This window comes from Carassius gibelio, chromosome B4 (genome assembly GCF_023724105.1).
Source record: "Carassius gibelio isolate Cgi1373 ecotype wild population from Czech Republic chromosome B4, carGib1.2-hapl.c, whole genome shotgun sequence".
In the NCBI taxonomy this organism is placed as follows: Eukaryota; Metazoa; Chordata; class Actinopteri; order Cypriniformes; family Cyprinidae; genus Carassius; species Carassius gibelio.
The window spans coordinates 5,286,214-5,310,245 of NC_068399.1; the positions used below are offsets into that span (position 1 = coordinate 5,286,214).

The 24,032-nt window shown below is 42.5% G+C and overlaps 1 long non-coding RNA gene across 1 annotated transcript in view; it reads right to left on the minus strand.

The window, feature by feature from the left end:
- LOC127956123 (uncharacterized) overlaps positions 1 to 20,001 on the minus strand; it is a 56,590-nt gene extending 36,589 nt beyond the window's left edge. The window contains exon 1 of the long non-coding RNA XR_008153489.1: positions 19,698 to 20,001. This is a non-coding gene — a long non-coding RNA (uncharacterized LOC127956123). The remainder of the gene's footprint in view (positions 1 to 19,697) is intronic.
- Between the last annotated feature and the right edge of the window lie 4,031 nt (positions 20,002 to 24,032).

Here is a 24,032-nt window from a genome sequence, read left to right on the forward strand (position 1 = left end):
AAGAGAACGCACTGCCTGTGAATGTCCGGACAGCACAGAAAGAAGCGTGTCAGTTTCCTGCGCCAGAATAGTTATCTTTAGACCTTGAAGGAACAATAACACACAACACTTTGATCTTACAGTGATGTCACCATGTGGTCACAACATCAGCAATCGGATTTCACAGTGATCTAAAAGTGTAACCTCACAGCGCACTCCCTGTGTGCTAAAACTATGACCACAATATGAGCTCATCCTAGCTAGACATGTTAATGTTCTATGAATGTTTTGGGAGCATTATGTTATGTGCTCGTGATGTGTTCTGTAGCTAATTTTGGTAAGTGTCATGATTCTGCCTTCATGTCCTGACTTTTCTCTAGTCTTGAGGCAGGATCATGACAGACCCATGTTTTGTGTACAAGCACATGGCCTTGTCTTTGGGCCATGTGCTTGTGTTGTCTCGTCCCCTTGCCCCGCCCCCTTGTTATCCTAGTCTTGTCGTGATTGCCTTATCTGTGCCACCTGTTATGTCTTAATTAGTTCTCCTATTTAGATCCCCTAGTGTGCTCTGTCCCTGGTTGGTTCATTGTGATTGTTCCACATTGTGATATGTGTTTCTACATGTTCCTGTGATATAGTGTTACTCAGTGTTGCTCTTGGAAGAAGACGTTGTGAGACCTGTTGTTGTTTATTTGTAGTTGGTGTTCTTGTGTTTCGAGTCTTTGTTTATCGTGTCTTAAGTAATCTAGTATCTGCCCTAGTCTTTGTTTTCCCCCTCGTGGGTTTTGTTTTCCCCTTTTGTGTAATAAATCCTGTTTAGTACATCCTGTCTGCACTTGAGTTCCTCCTTACCTGTGACAGTAAGACTTTAGAATACTGTTTCTTACTTAATGCATAACTAATAAAGAGTTACTGCAGTACTAATGAATAATCCTTCATTAACACTCAAGTCACTAATATTAACTACTAAGGAATGTGTGTCAACTAATCAATATGTAATAACATTTTTTAATTGTAAGTATCAATTAGTTAATCAGTAACTATTAAATTCAGTCATTCCTCCTTAAGAACTACTATTAAGTAACTAATAATTTAGCTTCACGAGGAATAACTATTAAGTAACTACTAATTAACAGTGATGCACAGTATCAGATCGAGGCCCTTTCTTCTTCTTTAGTACTAATGTTATTAGATAAATGTACTACTGTTATGTGTACTATATGTAAATATTCATTTACATTCACTTGCAAATGTGCCGATTAATGTTTCTGTCTGTGTGTGTCCCCACGCTATAATGTTGCAGTTCTTGCAGCATTAAATCCAGGAGAGAACAATTCTAGTGAAAGAGTAGACAGAGATTCATGAGTGCCTATGCAGGTCAAAATGTGAGCGCACACACGCAATTTCTGTGAGTCCAGTTTTGTTTGAGAGAATGGATTAAGATTCCGCTTGTTAGCAGAGAGATTCATTGCTTGTAAACTTGATGTGCAATAATGCGCTGTCGACAATTTTCAATTAAATAATGCTGTAGATACTACAATAATGATGATGTTGTTGTTTTTTTTCTTTTATGTAAGTATTGTCTGCAACCAGAAGTTAAGGATCGAACCCCATCCCCAATCTAAGTGCCTTGCCAACATGGCTAAGGTATTTTATGTTAATGTGATACCAAATGATTTCTGTATTTAAGGCAATGACTGAGGGGAAAATGAGAATACAGGGAACCCATGAGTCATTAAAAAAGAATTACCAAATAGTTCTCAAGGAATAACTTAGAACCTGGAACAGTATTCTAAAGTGAAAACATAAGGAACCCATTCATAGTTAATGAAGAATTACCACATCGTTGCAAACCAGTAAGTATTTAATAAAGAACCTTAATTCTACTTAAAAAAAAATGACAAATTGCAAGAACATTTACATTTATTGCAATAAGTGTTTATAATGTTTTCAATCAATTTGTGTCTATTTTCACACAGCAAAACAATCAAAAGGTGAACACTGTCTTAAAGAAAACATTAATACGAAAATTTTCAGCAAATTACTAGGAACTTACTAAATATAACAACAGATAAGACGACAGCATACTGTATATTGTGTATGCATGAACTTGAACTTCGTCATTGTTTCTCTAACACGTGTTACTCAAATTACTTTTTTTTCTGGCAAAGGTCGATAAGCATGCCATTCTTCTTTTTTTCCTTGATGATGCTTCGAAGTGGCTCCATTATGCACATTTCTTTGCATTGTTTGGCAAACTCTGACAGTTTCTGGCCTCTATGGAACTTTTCACACAATGTCTTGTAGGCTTCAGCGTCACAAGCTTCTAGCTCTGCTATCACTGCAGTATCCACAATTGTTTTGCGGTCCACCCCACACTTTTGGTAAGCCAGCATTTTGGTTATCCCCTGTTCCAAGTACTGCAGGACCTTTTTGAATCTTTGGACTGCATCTTCTGGTAGAAACACTGGAATGGATCAAAGGTGCATGCTTAGTATGTAACTCCAGTAAGACAATTTCATATATGAAGAATTCAGTTTTAGGAGTCTCTAAAGGAGTGTTAGATTTTAGCATCGTATCGCATTGATTAAACACCATTTCGTGTTGTGTTTTTATTGTCTGGTCAGTAGATGTAGGGCGTAGCAACAAACATACTGTGAGATGATCATGACGTTATGAAACCAGGTTCCACTGATGTAACGTTGCTTTTGCACCGCATGTGTTAACTAACTTAATGCTAATATTATACAAATTAGAAAAATATATGACATACAGAATTACCTGCTTTGTCAATTTCGTCGAGCAGATTTTGAGGTCGTGCCCTTTTGCGCCAATTTCTCCTCTCCATTACGTAGCTTTCTTCTAAATCTGAACTAGAACTGTATCGTCGATTTTCCAATCCTATTTGCGTATAACGTCAATCTGTGCTGATTAATTCAATAATCTAATGTGACTCCTCCCAGTCGAGGTCATTACTCCAAAGTGTAATAACATGAATGGCTGGCTTTATTCCAGTTATTCTAATATCTTCCAACAACTTAATTTGTTTTTTTTTTCATTTTTTCATTCATGTCTTGCTCGAATTGTATGCACGCCATGTTTGGTGTGATAAATGGCTCTTGAATGAAATGCTGTAATCTGGATCTTAACTGTTCTAAAGCACATAGTTCCAAAACCCTTTTAGGTTTTATTTCAGATTTAGATATTTTTGTGGTTGTCCAGTGATTGCTTGCTCTTTTAATAGCAAAGCTTCGAAATAATATGTTAACGTGAATAGATAAAGATTGTCCAATGAGTAACGTTACGCCTTTCCAAATTACGTAAACCTTTCCAAATAAGGACAAAAAGGCGCCTACCGAATCAGAAGTCATTTTACATGTTTTTCTTCTTCTTTATTTTAGATCTCCTTGTAGTTTTCTTGGTGACAGGTTTTTTGAGCAGCGAGCGAAATAATGGGACTTGGAACAAAAGTTGTTTCACTTTGTGTGCAGACCAGCAGAAGAGGTACAAGAAGGTTAATCAAATGGCTAAAAAACAACAGACTCCTCAAGACAATATTTAAATGCAGACTGTGTAACAAAAAAAATAATATTCCAGAGGACACAAACAGGCGATGGATTCCAATGGTAAATATCGAATAAAAGAATATAAAAAAAAAATACAATTAAAAATACAATTTATCATGCTAACTGGTAAATTTTTATATTAACTTTCTAATGTAAATAATGGATTTTTAAGGTGATGTTTAGGGAATGTCAAAGAAGAACCCACAGCCAAAAAGACATGCAGGGCGGGCTCAATTTTTGAGAAAAGCAAGGTCACTTTACAGAACTGGATGAAGTTCATATACCGATAGGTAACATATACATATAGTTCTCGAGGGTCTGGTTAAAACCCCCCTTTGAACCTTTAGAGTCAGTGTATGATAGACTTCTGACTTTAAACATGTTTTTTTTTCATGGCAATAACTTCTTTGAAGAGAATTAGGGATGTGCAGGCTACATCTATCTCACGATCATGCTTAGACTTTGTGATTTTGCATCCTCATTTTGATTACCTGCCTAAGGTTCCGTCTCCGGCTGTACACACGGTCATTCTAGAGGCCTTCTGCCCTACGCCGTTCACAACGTCGGAGCAGGAGAAATCTTATAGACTGTGTCCAGTCTGTGCTCTTCAGGCTTACGTCCACTGCTCTAGCCAGTGGCGTAAGTCGGAGCAGCTGTTCATCTGTTATGGTGGTGGTAACAGAGGAGCAGCTGCCACCAGGCAGACCATGTCTCACTGGGTCAGGGAGGCTATGGCTTTGGCTTATGAGGCGTGCGATCAAGCTTCGCCTATAGGTCTTAGAGCTCACTCCATAATGGGGGTCGCTTCCTCTAGTGCTTTAGCAAAGGGTGCCCACTTACAACAGGTTTGTGATGCGGCAGGTTGGTCCTCCGCACACATTCATAAGATTTAGAGTTTGGATGTCCATGCTACTTCGGGCTCTCATATCCTTGAGTCAACATCACAAGCTAATGTCTGACGCTTTCTTGTGGTTTGATAGCACACCTGCACAACCTTAGGGGTGCAGACATTTTCAAGCATGGTGGCGTGAGTATTCTCGTTCCCAATGCGCTGAGCAGCACAGCATTAACTGAAGCTTTTGAAAGGGAACGTTCCCGGTTACTTAACTGTAACCTTGTGCCCTTAGAAAGTGGAACGAGATACTGCGCTGCATTGCCATACTGAATATGTCCAAGGACTGCTCTCCAGACAAAATGTCCTGTGGATGCACCTGTGATGCATCTATTTATAGCCCCGTGTTGCGGCCGCGCCCCGATGACGTCATTAAACGAGGCTATATTACCACCAGATCGATTCTATTGCAGTGTTACACACATTATTCACAGCTGGTCACGAATAAGACGTTTCCCAATGCGCTGAGCAGTGCAGCATCTCGTTCCGCTTTCTCAGGGAACAAGGTTACAGTTAAGTAACCGGGAACGTTTCTTCTGGAACATTCCTCATTCGCAGAAACTCAATTAGATCATCCGTCCTGTAGACATACATATGTTTTTAAAGAACACACACAGATACACATTACAAAGTATATCAAAACCATAGTTACTACAGAAAACACATGGCCAGTTTTGTATGACTGGTGATGTGTAGATTTAAGTCATAATTTATTTTTGCACATAACAGGATGTTTTGCCCCGTTTTCTCTGCAAACGTTTAAAATAGAGCTGTTTTGAACTGTTTTGTAACTTGCTTTAATACTGCCTCATTGGGGTCTTTATCGAGTTTAGGGACAGTCCCTTAGTTTGGGCAGTGTTCATAATGTTTGGTTCTACACTATGCTGTTCATTAGCCTACATTCCATGATGAAACACATCATGACTCTGCAGGTGAAAACATGCTCATTAGGTTAGCTCGTGCCACGTGATTCAAACATAGCAGTATTTCGTCTCACATTTCACTTGCGTGTTTAGTGTTTGATAATGAATAAACGCGACATAATCAAAGAGATTTAGCCAACTTAGTTATCTACCAATTATATACCAATGGTAATCACAACCTGACCCCTATTGTGTTCACGCAACCGATCGTTAAACCGTGCAAACGTTAATGATATGCAGAGTTTTACCTTGCAGTTACTTTTAAAAAGTGTTCAGCTGTTTTTATACAGGCATACTTACATTCAAAACAGTCCTCCATGATATGTACCACGCCTCGCTTCAGTCGCATTTGTGGATTAAGTCATAATTGTGAGAAAGTTTCTCATTATTTCGAGAAAGTTTCTCATTATTACGAGATGTTAAGTCATAATTACGAGAACGTTTCTCATTATTTCGAGAAAGTTTCTCATTATTACGAGATGTTAAGTTATAATTATGAGAAAGTATCTCCTTATTATGAGATGTTAAGTCATTATTACGAGAAAGTACCTCATTATTATGAGATGTTAAGTCATTATTACGAGAAAATTTCTCATTATTATGAGATGTTAAGTCATTACTACGAGAAAGTATCGAGAAAGTATCTCATTATTATGAGATGTTAAATCATTACGAGAAAGTTCCTCATTATTATGACTTAAAGAATCTTTTATTTTTCACTCAACGTGGCGGAATCTGGCTTCCATAATGGCTGGACGATATAATGATATATATAACATTGATATAAGTGATTTAGACCTTACTATATTCTCTATACATAAAGCGTTCACAGGCAAATTTTGCTTTATGCCTTGGAAAAAATAAGAAGTATGTTAACATAAATTTTTGGTATGATACTTCTTGCATTATTTTGTATTCATTATATTGTGTACGTGTCAGGGATCGGGCCAGATTCAGTTCCTGCCAATCAGCCACGATCCACGTCACCTGAGTGTCACGTGAGGCGACACAGAAAACAGGGAGAGCTCCAATTGCAGGTAAGCAGTTTATTATAGGGCAAATCCGAAGGGGTAAACAGTCCAGGCAGGGTCAAAACCAGAATATCCAACACAAAACATAAACAAGACGTGGACACAGAGCAAGGCAAGGCAAGACAAGGGCAAGAGTTGACGGACCTGTAAGACGCAAAGACATTAGACGAGGACTCCTTAACAAGGACAGAAACAACCCAGGTATTTAAAGACAAGTGCAAATGATGTAAGTGAAAACAGCTGAAAACAATGAACAGTGACGATAAGGGGAAGTAAGACCTCTAGTGGACACCCAGTGATACACAGACCAGACACACTGTGACATAACCCCCCCCCCCTCTAAGGAGCAGCTACAAAATGCTCCTCAGACACACCAAACAGAACAAAAAGGACCAGGAGGGAGGAGGACCGGAGGAGGTTCAGGGGGAGGGATGGGGGGCCAGACAAACTAAGGGGAACAGACAGGAACATAACAGAACTCAAATACACAAAACAGAAGTCCATAAAGGGCATGTTGAGGCGCCCACCAGGGCGGAGCAGAGGACCACCACAGCCGTGTGGTCAAGGCCAGAGCCCTCCAGGGCGGAATGGAAGACCACCACGGCCTTGTGGTCAAAGCCAGAGCCCTCCAGGGTGGAGCGGAAGACCACCACGTCCTCGTGGTCAACGTCGGATTCCCCCAGGGCGGAGCAGAAGACCACCACAGCCTTGTGGTCAAAGCCAGAGCCCTCCAGGGCGGAATGGAAGACCACCATGGCCTTGTGGTCAAAGCCAGAGCCCTCCAGGGTGGAGCGGAAGACCACCACGTCCTCGTGGTCAACGTCGGATTCCCCCAGGGAGGAGCAGATGACCAACACGCCCCTGTGGTTGAGACAGGAGTCCCCCAGAACGGAGCCGCAGACCACCCAGTGACTTGACTTGGCTCTGGAGGGTCATCGGTGACTGGCCCTTGCTCTGGAAGGTCCACAAACACCTGACTCGACTCTGGAGGGTCCACTGGCACCCGACTCGACTCTGGAGGGTCCACTGGCACCCGACTCGACTTCGGAGGGTCCGCTGGAACCCGACTCGACTCCGGAGGGTCCACCGGAACCTGACTCGACTCCTGAGAGTCTACGGGAACCTGACTCGACTCCTGAGAGTCCACCGGTACCTGACTCGACTCCTGAGAGTCTACGGGAACATGACTCGACTCCTGAGAGTCCACCGGTACCTGACTCGATTCCGGAGAGTCCACTGGATCATGACTCGACTCCGAAGAGTCCACGGGAATCTGACTAGACTCTGGACTGTCTGTGAAGACCGGAAGTGCCTTGGCTTCGGGCACTGTCTCCGAAACGGTCTCGGGCACCGCCTCGGTCAAGGCATCGGGAGCGACCTCGGACACTGCATCGGGAATGGACTCAGGCACCACCTCGGTAACAGCCTCGGGAGCGGTCTCAGGCACCGCATCAGGAACGGCCTCGGGCACCGCCTCGGCCTCCGGAACCGCCTCGGGCACCACCTCAGCCTCCGGAACAGCATCGGTCACCACCTCGGCCTCCAGAACAGCATCGGGCACCGCATTGGGAACGACCTCGGGCACCGCCTTGGCATCGGGCACCACCTCGGCCTCAGGAACAGCCTCGGGCACCCCCTCGGCATCGGACACCACCTCGGTCACCGGAACAGCATCGGGCACCACCTCGGGGACGGCAGCGGTCCGCTCGGGAATGTCCTCCTGGACGGCAGCTGCCCGCTCGGGAACATCCTCCTGGACGGCAGCTGCCCGCTCGGGAACATCCTCCTGGACGGCAGCGGCCCGCTCGGGAACGTCCTCCTGGACGACAGTGGCCCGCTCGGGAATGTTCTCCAGGCCTTGAGGAACGGTAGGCGCCCGTCTCCTCGTCCTCCGTCCTCTATGACGGCGAGTCGGTGGCACCTGGACTGGCGACTCAGGCGTTGAGTCGGCCATCTTGTGCTGTGGCACTGGGCTGGCAGCCATCTTGTGCTGTGGCTCTAAGCTGGCGGCCATCTTGTGCTGTGGTGCTGGGCTGGCAGCCATCTTGTGCTGTGGCGCTGGGCTGGCGGTCCTTTTGTGCTGTGGCGCTGGGTTGGCGGACATTTTGTGCTGTGGCGCTGGGTTGGCGGCCATCTTGTGCTGAGGTGCTGGCTCAGCAGCCATCTTGTGCTGTGGCGCTGGGTTGACAGCCATCTTGTGCTGAGGCGCTGGCTCAGCAGCCATCTTGTGCTGTGGCGCTGGGTTGGCGGCCATCCTGTGTTGAGGCGCTGGCTCCGCAGCCATGACGTGAACCGTCTTGGGAACTTCTAGGATCCTTGATAGCATCTCAAAGTAGTCGAGAAGGGTGTCAGCGGCCATCTTGGGCGTTGGTGCTGAGCTGGCAGCCATCTTGCCCTGTGGGGTGAGGCTGGCTTCCATCTGGCCTCGTGGTGCGGGGTTGGTGGTTATGCACCGCAGCGGCAAAAATTGCTACTCAAAACCCATAATATGATCCGAGCCATGAGTTTTACGATCCGTTGCACCATTACTGTCGGTACACATGCATGATACCTGAGGCTGGGTTCCATTTGAGCGTTACTTATTCTTTCATTATTTGCTGCTGATGTTATCCACAAACAGTTAAAGAGCTCCAAAGATTACTTGGCTTTACAAACTTCTACCGCAAATTCATCCACAACTACAAGCATGCTAACTGCACCCCTCACCTCACTCTTAAAGGGGAAGCCCAAGACCTTACTGTGGAAACCCGAAGCAGAAGAGGCTTTTCAAGTGCTCAAGACAGCCTTTACCACAGCCCCACTCCTACAAGATCTGGACAATAAATTAATTGTCGAGGTGGCCTCGGTGCCATTTTGTCCCAATGTCCAGAAAACTCCATTAAACCCATGCCCTGTGCCCATTTCTTGAAGAAATTGTCTCCAGAAGAAGTGAACTATGATATAGGGAACCGGGAACTCCTGGCAGTCATGTTGGCTTTGGAGGAGTGGAGACACTGGCTAAAGGGGGCAAGACAACCATTTCTGGTACTCAATGACCATAAAAATCTGCAATAGCTAAGAGGCACAATCCACGACAAGCCCGGTGGGCTTTATTCTTTACCAGATTCCATTTCCAAATCACATATCGTCCGGGCTCTAAGAATACCCGAACAGATACCTTGTCACGTCTTCACAACTTGGAAGAGACCCACGAAGAACCTGAACCTCTTACCCACAAAGATCTTTGTTAATTCCATTCAGTGGGATTTGGATGAACTGCTCCAACAAGGAGTTCGGCAACAACCTCCACCTCTGCTATGTCCCCAAGGTAAAATTTTTGTCTCAGAGGAACATCGCAAAGCCCTCATCTCTCAAGCACACTCCTCAGTTGGTACAGGACCCCCCCGGGGTAAATAAGACTCTTGCCTCAATACAAAACAAGTACTGGTTGCCGAGGATGCACAAGGACTTGCAGGATTTCATATGGGGTTATGTTTATCTTTGCAATAACCAAGGTTCTTAGACAATTACCTACCAGAAAACTAGTTCCTTTGCCCATTGCCCATCGTCCTTGGTCTCATCTAGGAGTTGATTTTTTGTCACTGATCTTCCTGCCTGTGATGAGAAGACTTGCATTCTCGTAGCCATTGATTGATTCTCTAAAGCCTGTAAATTAATCCCTTTACGGGCTCTTCCCACAGAAACAGCCGAAATGCTTTGAGCATGTCTTACAGAACTTCGGAATCCTAGAAGATATTGTCTCCAACAGAAGACCCCAGTTCATCTACAGAGTATGGTGGGCATTCCTCTTTCTACTCAATGTCACGGTTATTCTCACTTCTGGATATCACCCCCAAGCCAACAGACAAACTGAATGTAAAATACAGGACATTAGCTGACTCCTCGGAACATTTTGCTATTAAAACCTTTGGAACCGCTATCTCATTTGGGAAGAATATGCTCAGAATTCGCTCTGTCAGTCCTCTACTAACCTTACACCTTTCCAATGTGTTTTAGGCTACCAACCCCCATTGTTTCCTTGGTCCGTTGAACCTTCAGAGGTCCTTGCAGTTAATACCTGGTTTAAGAACAGCGAAAGAGTTCGGGATCAGGTTCATCAACATCTCCAGCAAGCTGTAAATCATCACCAACACATCGATGACGCTCACAGGAGACCACATCCTACCTACCAGCCTGGACAACTGGTATGCCTATTAACTAGAGATATCAGATTGAGACAACCTTGCAAAAAAAACTGAGTCCTAAATACATTGGACCCTTCCCTGTGGAGAGACCTACCGGTTATGTTTACCTGCTCTGTATCGGATTCATCCAACCTTTCATGTGTCTCTCTTAAAACCACATCACCCCTCCTATATCTATTCCTTCCACAGACCCGGTCCCTGATAAAGAACCCCCATTGCCAACCATTGAAGCTGAGCCCATCTACACGGTATTAGAGATCCTAGACTCCCGAAGTTGTGGCGGTCGATTGGAGTACCTCGTAGACTGGGAGGATTATGCCCCCGAGGAAAGATGTTGGGTTCCTCGCCAAGATATCCTAGACCCTAACTTGATCACAAACTTTCACACTCAGCACCGAGAAATACCTGCTCCACGACCCAGAGGTAGACCTCCACGACGTCGGAGTGTTAGGTCCGCTGGCACTGACCCTGGAGAGGGGGGTAGTGTCAGGGATCAGGCAGATCTGGTTCCTGCCAATCTGCCACGATCCACGTTACCTGAGCTCTAATGAGTCACACCTGCCACGCATTACGTCATCCAATCACTGACAGTATAAGAGCACTCACCCACACCACAGATCCCCGTCAAGCCTCCAACAGGAACAGACTCTTCTCTCTCATCTCCTGAAGCTCTCCTTGCCAGACGTAACGTATACTCAACTTTTGGGGTTACACTAACCTGAGTATTTGCTTTGCTGCCCTCAGGATTGCTGATCATCAGCTCTGTACCAGTGATTCTATGGTCACTGAAATCTCCTGTGATTCTCCTGATGTAGTTACTGTCTTCGGCATCTAAGGATTGAGAGAAGGCCAGTCAATGATCTTAATTGTGGCTTTGATGTTACAAAAACCTAGCGAACTTACCTGCCTGGATATTCCATTCCATGTGACACTGAAAGCACGTATATCTTCAGTGGAGATTCTACGAGCACTTGAGGACACGGATTCACCGCACTTGAACATATCACTCAATAAATCACTTTTCTGAATTAACCTTACCATTGAGTCCTGAGTATACCCTAGAGTACGCTTTAAAGAAGTTTCCATCTGCAAATATTAACGAGCTAAGAGTGGCAGCAAGAAACAAACTAAACAATGCAAGCAAGCTGTTCAGGAAAGGGTAGGTTAAGACCGCAATTTGTGATGTTGGGCAAGGTGATAGAATATTTATCTTCCTATAATGTGAGTTTGAGCTGGTTCTAGCTGTTTGGCCCAGCTATGGAAGATGAGGGTATAATTTCAAATCGCAAATATGTTTAGAAGAAAAAGAAATCTCAATGTCAGATTTTTCCAAGACACAAAGCAAAATTTGCATGTGAATGCTTTATATAAATACAATATAGTTAGGTCTAAATCCCGGTGATCACTCATATCAATGTTTTATACATATATACATATATATATATATTTATATATATATATATCTCATGGGGCACTTTTTTCTTCTAAGCCCCCCTTCAGTGCACACACCATGCTCTTCAACTCTGAAACGGTGATTCATAAATTGTGCATTAATATAATTGTGTTTACATGGCATATATCATACAGCACGCTCTCACACATTTGTTTTAGCATTGTTGGGAGGAATTCAATTTACATATGCAGTTTCATCAACAAAATGCATTTCTCCTGAAATTGAGTCTTTAAACGCCTCAGGTGTAAAGTTATTCACTGTCAAAGTGACGCCAAAATGAACGGGAGGCAATGGAATGCTAACAGTAGGTGGGGGTTCGCTAGCCAATGGCGGCACCCAGGGGTGCTTCAATAAAATATGAAACCCTGCCCCCCCTTGGTACTGGCTGCTATCAAGCTCTTGTCTACTGATAAAATCTTTCATATAAAACGTATATTTACGGGTAATGTTATTCATCACTTTTTTTTTTAAATACAAACTTTTTGTTAAAAGAAAATTAGATGTCAATGTACTAACTGGATGAACATGTATGAATGTTAAACATTCTAAACCATACAATTATTTTATTTATCTATTTAACAGACCAGTCCAGCAGTTCAACACTCTTGTGTCATGAGAAAATGTAATGCATGTGCACAACAAAATGTGTGTCTTTTAAACATTGTAAACTACACAATTATGTTTACACAATGATTTGTAGCACTTCATTTTACAGTCCTGTTCCTCATGTACATACTATGTACTTATTATAGTAATTACAATAACTATGTAATAACTAGGTACTAACCCTGAACCTACCCCTAAACCTAACCCTACCCCATGTAGTTACCTTGTGTTACCAGAACTTTCTTAGATAAATACACTGTAAGTACACTATAAGTACACGTACTGTAAAATAAAGTTCAACCCAATGATTTGTTCCTAAACTATCATTAAACACAAGTAGTCCTATATACTAGTGGTAAAAGACAATTAGATGTGCATATTAAAAGATGTATGGAAATGTGTATGTCCTTTTTAAATATATTCTTGGCTTTTTGTGTCTGGATTATATACAGATATTTTGAAATGGCGCTTAAAGCTGCAGTAGGTAACTTTTGTAAATATATATTTTTTACATATTTGTTAAACCTGTCATTATGTCCTGACAGTGGAATATGAGACAGATAATCTGTGAAAAAAAATCAAGCTCCTCTGGCTCCTCCCAGTGGTCCTATTGCCATTAGCAGTTACGGACCGCTCCCGGTAAGAAATCAACCAATCAGAGCTGTGGTCCTAACTTTGATTGTGTTCAAACTGTAGAAAAATGTATATAATAAGCGAGTACACCATGAATCCATTTTCCAAACCGTGTTTTTAGCTTGTCCTGAATCACTAGGGTGCACCTATAATAAGTGTTTATATTCGGACTATTTTAGATTGCTTCGGGGTCACCGCGGCAGAGTAACCCAGTACCTTTGTGATTCTTCATAGACATAAACAGAGTGAAGTAGTTCCGGCTACGATGTTCTTTCGCAAGACGCAAGCAATTCTGTTTATTAACCGCTAGAACGTCAAAAGTTCCCTAATGCACCTTTAAATTTGGATGTTGGTATAGAGTTGAAACACTGTTATAAACCAAAAGTAATAAAGAGATTACATAAAATGATCATACAGTTATTTGTCATATTAATGACATGCTGCAAGATGATTTAGAAATATTTTCAGGGAAGTTTACACATCAATGTGTTTCATTTTTTTTAGTTCATTCATTGATTGTTCATTTTAAAACATGCATCTGATATGGCTGTATTTTCGTCTTATCTAAAAAGATGCCTTTCAGATATTGTTGGCTCTTTTTATTTATTTGTTACGCCTAGATTCCATATTGATTACACACTGCCAAGTTCAACTCCAACCACATCAAGTTTGCTGATGACACAACTGTTGTAGGTCTCATCAGCAACAGCAATGAAACACCCTACAGAAAGGAAGTGGCACAACTTGTTGAAAGGTGTAGTGCAAACAACCCATCCCTCAATGTAAGACAAAAGAGTTTATGACTGACTTTAGAAGAAGTGCTAAATTCCTGGGGTTGCACATAATAGAAGACCTCACCTGGACCACCAACACCATGTCGCTATACAAGAAGGCACAAAAGTGGTTCCATTTCCTACACTGACTTAAAAGAGCAAGTTTCCTTCCACTCATCCTCACCACATTGAGAGCGTGCTGACCAGCTCCATCACTGTCTGGTATGGGAACTGTAGTGCATCAGACCACAAGACCCACCAGCAGACAGTGAACACAGATGCAAACAATGCTCCAGAATAGCCAACAGTATCGTGAAGGACCTCGCCCCATCCCTCCCACAGTCTCTTCCAGCTGTTGCCATCAGGAAGACGGCGCCACAGCATTCAGGGTCCACTCTGCAAGACTGCTCAAAATCTTTTTCCCCTAGGCTGCGAAAGCACTCAATTTCAATCACCTAACCCCCCACCAAAACCTCATCCACAACCCTAGCTCCTGAAACAAGGACCCTTTCCTAGAATACATTTTGTTCTACTGTATATCCACACATGTAGTGGAATGACAATAAAGCTCAACTTGACTTGATCTTGACTTGAACTGACACAAATATGAGAAACGCAAGTTACAGTTAATGAGGGCAAGTCATGGCACATGAAAGATAACATCAGCAGCAAATAATGAAAGAATTAGTAATGCTCAAATGGATTCCAGTCTCAGGTATCATGCAATTACCAACAGTAGTGGTGCAACGGATCGTAAAACTCATGGCTCGGATCATATTATGGTTTTTGAGTTACATTTTTCCAATAAGCAAAAAAAATAAATAAAAAAAAAAATATGCGCAAATATATATATATATATATATATATATTCTCAACGGGAAAAATCTGGCTGGACTAGGACGTGTGTCTGTATGGTCCTAATTGACAGTGAGGAGGAGAGTTTGAGTTGCCAAAGACTCTCCAAGGATCACAGCTGGAGAACTGCAAAGATTATTAGAGTTTTGGGGTCAGAAAGCCTAAAAAAAAATTAAACAGCCCCTACATCAGGACATGTTGTTTTGGGAGGGTTTCAAGAAAAGTCCTCTTTACTCATTCCAAAACAAACTCCAGCATATTCAGTTATAAGACACGACTGAAATTATCATACAGGAAAAGTTTCTATGGTCAGATGAAACTTAATAGTGATATGTTCAGGGTTAAATATACTGCTGGATCTTTAATGTTGTGGGCCTGTTTTTCTGCCGGAGGTACATAACTGTGTGTTTTACGCACATTTGTTATGGTAATTGGGTGTTGATGGTTATGTTTCAATAAAGCAGGTTTTTAGCTCCAACCCTGATCAATCTCACCTACCTGTGATCTACATGAACTCTTGAATGACATGATACTACTCAAAGGATGACTCTCATGAAATAAGTTAAAATGCAAATTTTGCACTTTGTCAGGTTACAACAGATCACTGAAAAATACGTCATCTGCTGTGGGCGTAGGGCTTGTTTTTTAGCAGATACTCTTAGCTCTGTTACCTATATAAAGTTGCTTTTTGTGGATTACTGCACACACTGACTGTCAGTCACCTGTTGAACCAATAAATATACAACAGTTATTTTCTCTTGTCTCTGCAGTAAGTATTTATTTAATATTCTTGATTATAGAGGTAGTGATATTTGATACTGTATGTTAAAGCAGCATAATGGATGGTTTCTTTATATTTTCTTTACTTTTACATTTACACCATGAAGATACCGTCACAAATTAACTAAAATGACAAAATTGCTTCTATACTTGATGCGTAGTTGGTTGGGTTTGTCAATTATAATGGAGCCTGTATTTAAAAATGTATATTGCCAAAAATATGATCTGATGTTAAGACAATATAACAAATGATAAACTCTTCTCTGAACCAATCACAGGCCAGAATTCCCAAGCAATAACTTGTATAGACAAATATATTTTGAGTCCTGCCACAAAATGACAAAAAAGTGCCAAGATTGAAAAGATTTCAATGAAAACAACCTTTCAGTGTTCTGCATAACCTGTAAATATTACGTTGTTTCTTTCTTAAAAAATTCAGACCATCCCAGCTCCAATTTAAAAACATGGGGAACGAGACTTCAAATACCCACGTGGCCAACGCAACCGGGAAGCATCTTCGGATTTTCTATAGAGTGGATACAATGAAGCTGGAAGAAATGGTGATAAATGTGGGAGCAGGGATAGAAGGTAAAGCATCAAAAACTGAACAATCAGTATCAGGGAAGATTTCCACTGATGTGAAGATGGTTTTTAAACCAGACTGCCGGATCCGTTACTTTTTCGTGCCGCAGAACGAGACATGTAACTTTGCTGGGGATGGCACCATCTATGCCACTGTCCTTATGGAAGATGAAAACGACGACAAAATCTGCAGTGGTGTCATCTGCCAAAATTTCCATGTCCCCAGCGACAGGTCTTTTATCGTTACTGCCAATCATACCATTAAATTGCAGAAGTATGGTGCAGGCCTTTGGATTGACGAAGACGGCCATGACCATCAACATTAGCTACCACAACAACCACACATAACAACCACAAACATCCTCTTTATCCTCCTCCATTATCATGTTGTGTTCTAATTTTGATTAGCAGATAAGATTTGACAAGGTTAATTGGAATATTAACAGTTTAGATCAGTGGTTCCCAGCTTTTTTGACTCCAAGACACATAAAAGCAGAGCCCATGCATAGTTCTTATGGAACGAGATACCAAGCTTCATGGCAAAAGTACTAGTTCATAATTTGGAGTCCGTATTAAATTATAAACATCCATGAATTTGGAATATAAGTACCAAGAGATTGTCTGTTAAACACATCAACAAATTCTAATGTTCCATAGCTAAATTTCCATAAAACTAGCAATCTGAAATAAACTTCACATTTTGCGAGGGAAATGTTTTATATTGTTATGTGTACCCATTAATGGAGAGTGCATGCATACAAAATGTTATTCTGCTAATAAATTCCTGTAGGCCTATTAACTTTGTAACAGCTGAAATAATTTGAATGGGAACTTTTACATTAGATCTAAATAAAAAGTCTAGTAAAACTATTTTGGGTGGCGGTGCTGCAAAACTCATGAATATTATTTTATGCACAATAAAGATTCTTTTAAAACCCCTTTTTTGATAAACAGTCATTTTTAAAGACTGATAAAGGGACTCAGATATTTCACATAATATGGTAATTAAATCTCTACATCTACCATTATCAGTTTTGGAATTGTGTTAGGAGGAGATTAACACATACAGCAGATAAAAATCTTAATTAAGAACATGACTGATTTGGTCTAGTGGTTAATGTTTGTGTCTGGACTGCAGAGGTTCTGGTTTCGAATTCAACCAAATATAACTTTTCATCCTAATAAACCAAGATTGTGTCTGCACATCAGTGGGTGGGTGTTATACTTTAAAAATAGAATGCAATAAAAGATGCAGGGAGACAAGATTAGCAGAAACACAGACACATTTGTCACAGGTCGGGGGGGCCAAGCCGGACTGCACCCACCCCTGAAACCCAGGATCACCTCGGGGAGCGTACCAGAAGAACCAAACGGACGAGAGTATAAAAAAATGAACAAGGTTTTATTTGGTTAAAAGCAATTTAAAAGTTCAGTGTTCCTTCCGTGTCTCCCGACCAGAACGGAGCCAGACCTCGGACGCCGGGAAGGCGTGGAGTCGTCAGCAGTTCGTGCCTATACGGGGCCAGCAAGAGCCAGGATAGTCTGTCACCCGTCCCGGAGTGAGGGGGGGGGGTATCCGGGTAAGTAGAGCTCGTGGATGTTTCGGTCGAGACCGGGAAAAGGAATAATTCTCGTGTCCACCTCCTTCTACAGGGACATCACATGCAGCATTCGGCCCAGAGAATCCTGCGATCTGCACAGCGGGGTAAGTAATCAACAGTAAGTATGTGTCCTTGAATAAGTAATGGGGCTTACGGCTGGGAGATGCTTCGGTTAAGACCGGGAAAGGAATAATTCGTGTGTCCACCTCTTTCTACAGGGACATCACATGCAGCATTCGGCCCAGAGGATCCTGCGATCTGCACAGCAGAGTAGGTAATCAACAGCAAGTATGTGTTCTTGAATAAGTACTGGGGCTTACGGCTGGGAGATGCTTCGGTTAAGACCGGGAAAGGAATAATTCGTGTGTCCACCTCTTTCTACAGGGACATCACATGCAGCATTCGGCCCAGAGGATCCTGCGATCTGCACAGCAGAGTAGGTAATCAACAGCAAGTATGTGTTCTTGAATAAGTACTGGGGCTTACGGCTGGGAGATGCTTCGGTTAAGACCGGGAAAGGAATAATTCTTGTGTCCACCTCTTTTCATAGGGACATCACATGCGGCGTTCGGCCCAGAGGATCCTGCGATCTACACAGCGGGGTAAGTAATCAACAGCATGTATGCGTTCTTGAATAAGTAGTGGGGCTTACGGCTGGGAGATGCTTCGGTTGTGACCGGGAAAGGAATAATTCTTGTGTCCACCTCCTTTCATAGGGACATCACATGCGGCATTCGGCCCAGAGGATCCTGCGATCTGCACAGCAGAGTAAGTAATCAACAGTAAGTATGTGTTCTTGAATAAGTAGTGGGGCTTACGGCTGGGAGATGCTTCGGTTAAGACCGGGAAAGGAATAATTCTTGTGTCCACCTCTTTTCATAGGGACATCACATGCGGCGTTCGGCCCAGAGGATCCTGCGATCTACACAGCGGAGTAAGTAATCAACAGCATGTATGTGTTCTTGAATAAGCAATGGGGCTTACGGCTGGGAGATGCTTCAGTTGAGTGCCTGGGTGTGGATTACGGTGACGGTGGTGGGCTCTCGGGGTGGTGAGCGTCCGGCATTAACTCTATATATCTTCCCCACACTCTGTAACTTCACTTCAAACGATTTATTGTGCAACACACCACTTCAGACACGGCACACCCACTCTTAGTGCAAATAGAGCCAGCACTCACCCAACGATGACTCCGTCCACTTCACAACGTTATCACTCCCAGTCCAGATGTATACAATTGATCGAAGTCCCAGATCAGGTCTCTTAACTTCCCTCCGATAGTGATGGCGCGGCCTGGTCTTCACTTACTTTCCAGAGCTCACACTCTTTCTGTCCTGAATATCTCCACTCGATCGCTGATATATCTGTTACACAGCCAGATAACCGAAACCCCACAATAGTCTTCAAATACCTCCACACGCCAGCCCAAACGTCCCAGGAATTCACCTCTCCTAGGGGAACACGTCCAAAGAGAAGAACCACACACGGGGGCAAGCCAACCAGGAAGAATAGCCGGGAGAACGAACGACCAAATAGAATCCACAACCCTCCTCATGGTCTCTGCACTTCTCTTTTTATGTGGTTACTCCGCCTCCATAATCCTCTCACAGATCGCCACATCAAACTCCCCACACCAGATGTCAATCTGTCATTAGCGTTGTTATTGCGACATCGGGCGCAACCCGGAAGTGGACCGGTGTTACCGCGACACCGTCCCGAGGGGAACACAAAATTCCGGCGGGACTTAGTTCCGCTTCCCTTTCGTCACCCCGTGACACATTTATAGACCACCCCAGCAACGAGAATCTGCACGAGAGCATCGGTGACTAAAATAACTACCTCACAAACACCTATCTCCCATCACACAGCCCAGCAATGGAACACTCAGTTTATATAGGAAAGAAACACACTGTCTGCAGGTGCTCCCCATTAACAATCAGCTCGCCTGGTTACCCCACACCTGATGCTGATTAAGAGATAGCGAGACTAAGACAAAACTAGGGCTGCACGACTAATAGGGAGATACATCCACGATCGTATAGTGTGCGCAGTCAAATCGCAACTCGACGATCGGACCGTACAGTGAGCGCACAACAATCGTGAGCTTTGGCTTTACATCGCATGCGATCTACCCGTACAGTGTGAGTTCGTACCTTGCCCAAATCGCACAGAAACAGCACAGTGTATGCCCGGCTTAAGGAGAACAGTCTCAGTACTATGATATGGTCTAAATCCTGACTGGAAATCCTCATAGAGACCATTTATCTACCATTTAGCAATATTAATTATATACCAATAGAAATATCACTTCATCCAAAGAGCCATGCCACTTCGTGATGTACATTCATCATGAGTTATTATCAGGAAGAGGAAGCTTACCTGCTAGGTTCAAGGTTTGGAAGATTTAATTAGGTGTTCATCACTAATGCTCAATCATCATTTAATCAGTCATTTAATTATCTTATTAACTTTAACTTAAAGGACTTGGGATATGACTTGAAGACTGCTTGTAACTTGAAAGTTCCACCTCTGCCTTTTAGTAATCCTGAAGACACTGATTAGCGTGTTCAGGTGTGTTTGATCAGGGTTGGAGCTTAACTCTGCAGGATTTTTTTTGCCATGCCTGATATAGACACACACCCTCTTTCAGACAGATTTTTCATGTTGAAAAGCATGCTTTTTTTAAATAATCCAATCTGTGACTCAAAATCCGTAATACGATCTGAACTGTGAGTTTTACAATACATTGCACCACTACTGTCAGTACAAGCATGACACCTTAGGCTGGATCCCATTTCAGTTTTTCAAATTCTTTCATTATTTGCTGATGGTAACGTTCACTTTTATCTTCTCATATCGGTGTCAGTATCTTCACATATCTGTGTCAGTTCCGCATAAACAAGAAAATCCCTCATGTCAAATTAACAGATTCACTGAAGGGAAGAAAAACACAAGAACTACTCCTACAACTGACTTCTGCCACAGTCTTAAAAGCAAAATCAACTGAAATACAAGACATTAAATATTTCGATAGCTGATTAAACAACCCCACAAACAGCATCATTGGGTCTAATTATTAAGAAACAGATTGACTTTATCGAGCCCAACTAAAGCAGACACTGACCTCAAACATGGTTACTTCGAATTAAACAATAAATCAACATCTAATCCTTAGTTAATTCTCAATAAGATTTTCTATAGACATCTGAAGGAAATAATGTCAATCGAGTAATTAATAAGTGGAGTTGGTCATGCTGTTTGTGGGGTTGTTTAATCAGATCTTGAGAGATTGAATGTCTTTCTTTTATTTCAGTTGATTTTATCTAAAGCAGTGGCTGAAGTCAGTTGTAGGCAGAGGTGGGTAGTCCAGGGGCCAAATAGTAGTGATGTGCGGATCGATACTAAAGTATCGATATTTACGATCCCAACATCTCCTGCTCTAGTATCTATTCTCATATAAAAAAGATTGATATTTAAACTCAGTAATTTGGAGTGAGTCTTTATGTTACCATAAGTAAATTGCTGTCACCAGAAAAGTCTAATTATAGACTCCCGCTACGAAGACTGCAGAGTGACTATCGCTGACCGCAAGAGGAGTCATGTCTGGATGTAAAGATAGCTGTAAAGACAGCAGTGACGCTGTGTGTGTGGAAAGACAGTGAAATACAGTGGTAACACTACAAACCTCATAAAAGTCATAACAGGGAATATTATGATATAATGAAGCTGTGGTCTGAGGGGGAGCTCCAGGGCGAGAAGATGCAAGGTGCTAGGGCAAGACAGACTTCAATCAGTGAGTCATTTGGTAGCAGCGGCAGAAGTTATCCAAGTACAGAGAGATAGCGTGATAGTCACGTTATCACTGACTGTGGGAAAGTTATTCACGTCTGTTAAGGCTTTAGTTTTTTTAATGTTCAGGAGTTCCCCGCATTCCCAGCATTCTTGCAGCAAGCTAACAGAAAGCAGTTTGTTCAAATAGGAAATACTAGTGAAACATCCAGTAAGCTATCCTAATGAAATAAATGCACCGAGTAGCTTTTCCGAGATCACTGCTAAGAGTGTATTGATCTCTTGCGTCTCCCTGGCCATCATAACTCATAGTCATGGCACAATAAACTAAAGAAACATTTCTACCACCATCTTTACTTCCATCTACACTCCATTTACACTGCTTACTGTGACTACTGTGTTATACGTTAATTTGATTTTAATTTAGGTTTAATGTATGTAGTTTCATATGCTACTGGATACTTGAATTTCCCTCTAGATAAATAAAGTATATATGTATCTATATTTATCTATCCATCTTTAGCATACAGTGTAGCATGGCTCTATCAGTCAGTTTGCCCTGTGTATGTGTTGTTTGTAGATGATTTCCCAAGAGCAGCGGCATTCACAAGAAGCCTGGGAGAGATGATTGTGAGGGACCTTCAGCCTATACAGTAGGAGGACAAGCTAAATGGGCATTACCGCTGCGCGATACTGTATCTGTCGATACTGAAACACACATGAACCACAAAGCCTATTTTACCTAATAAATAATTGTAAGGGAAACATGTCAATTTAGCTCAAAGGGAATCATTTAAGATTTTAAAGGGAATTTGAACAGAATCACTGTTTCACGGCTGATCACTGAGACGCCCTGCGATTCACTGAACGAGCCGTTTAACATCAAATCTGCACTGGATATTAATATCCAAAGTATAGTGAAAACACTATCAATTAGCACAGTAACAAGATCAGCAGTTTAAGACATTAACTTGTAAGCACAAAACAAGATACTTCTCTTTTCAAAATGAATAAGGCTTTATTAGATAAATCTAAGACATATAAACTAATCTAACACATAAACGCACGCACTCACACATTCACACAAGTTGCAGAAAGATCGAAAGTTAGGGAAAGATGAGTTTAAGAGAATGGAAATATGGAATCCCAAGTTTACAGCAATACGTTAAATTGCATAGACATGAACAACCATCAATCACTTAATTAACCCTCGCATTGAGTTCCTCAATGAGGTTAAAATTATATTAAATACACCAGTAAAGGTCACAGTCTGGAGGTAAAGGGAGTCCCCTTTGTTGTCGTTGAAAGGGGTATCCCGATGTCACTGATTGGCTGGAAGTTCAGTAGTCGTTGAAGTGACATCTTGGGAAGCCCGTAGTTGGGTGTTGGCTGATGATGCAGAGTTATGTGGGCTGGTTGAAGTTGAACGGCAGTCGACGTCAGACATCGGAGACTCGACGTTACAAAACTTAACTCAGAACACGAAACTCTCAAACGGAAAAGAAAAGAAGTAAAGTTTGACGAGACTAGGTTGTGTTTCTTCTCATCGGGGCTAAGTAGCAGCAGGCGTGCAGGCGTAAAGCACGCTGGAACCGCGCTCAAAGAACAGCTAACAGTGATGACTAAAAGCATGGCTAAAAGCTAAAGCTAGGAAGCAAAGCTACAAGCCAAAAGCTAAAAGCAAACTAAAGGCATACTAAAAGCAGGCATGACTGATAGCAAAAGCAAAGCAAAGCTAAAAGCAGAATTTTATCCTGAGTATTTAAACTGGTTACATATAAATGTATATGGAGTGAAGCGATGGACTGATATTCATTTATAAGTCTTTTTGAGTTCATTTTCGTTCATATATTGTGACATGCGTCCCGAGCGCTCGTCAGCGTCGCCCTGGCAACACACCGGAATCACCGGCACGAGCTCATCACGGGCTGAGCGGCCGCACCTGCAGCTCATCAAGCAGTGCCTACTTAGGCAGAGGAGGAAGACAGAGTGGGGAGGAATGTCTCCCAACAAAGACGCTAACCCTTACCTCCTCTGTTTCAGAGAGCAGCGTGTGACCGTCAGCCCCACCAAGGAGAGCACAGCACGGGATCCACCACTCAGGACACAGCGAGCACGAGGGATTTGAAGCGCCACGGAGAACACCGCCTTCACCAAGAGCACTATTCACTTAATAAATCCACCCTTCGGGGACTTTCTCTGTCCATCGGTTGTCGTGTAGTTCCTCACCCCGCCACAATATATATGTATAAAAGACAGTTTTCTGTGCCATTATCTGACAAAGATTTCTGTGGAGACCAGAGGTTAAAAGGCCCGCATTAGCAATTTCAGTCTGGTTCTGCTAGGTGGGGGAAGTCAAAAGATCTTATGTAGTACTCTCATGGG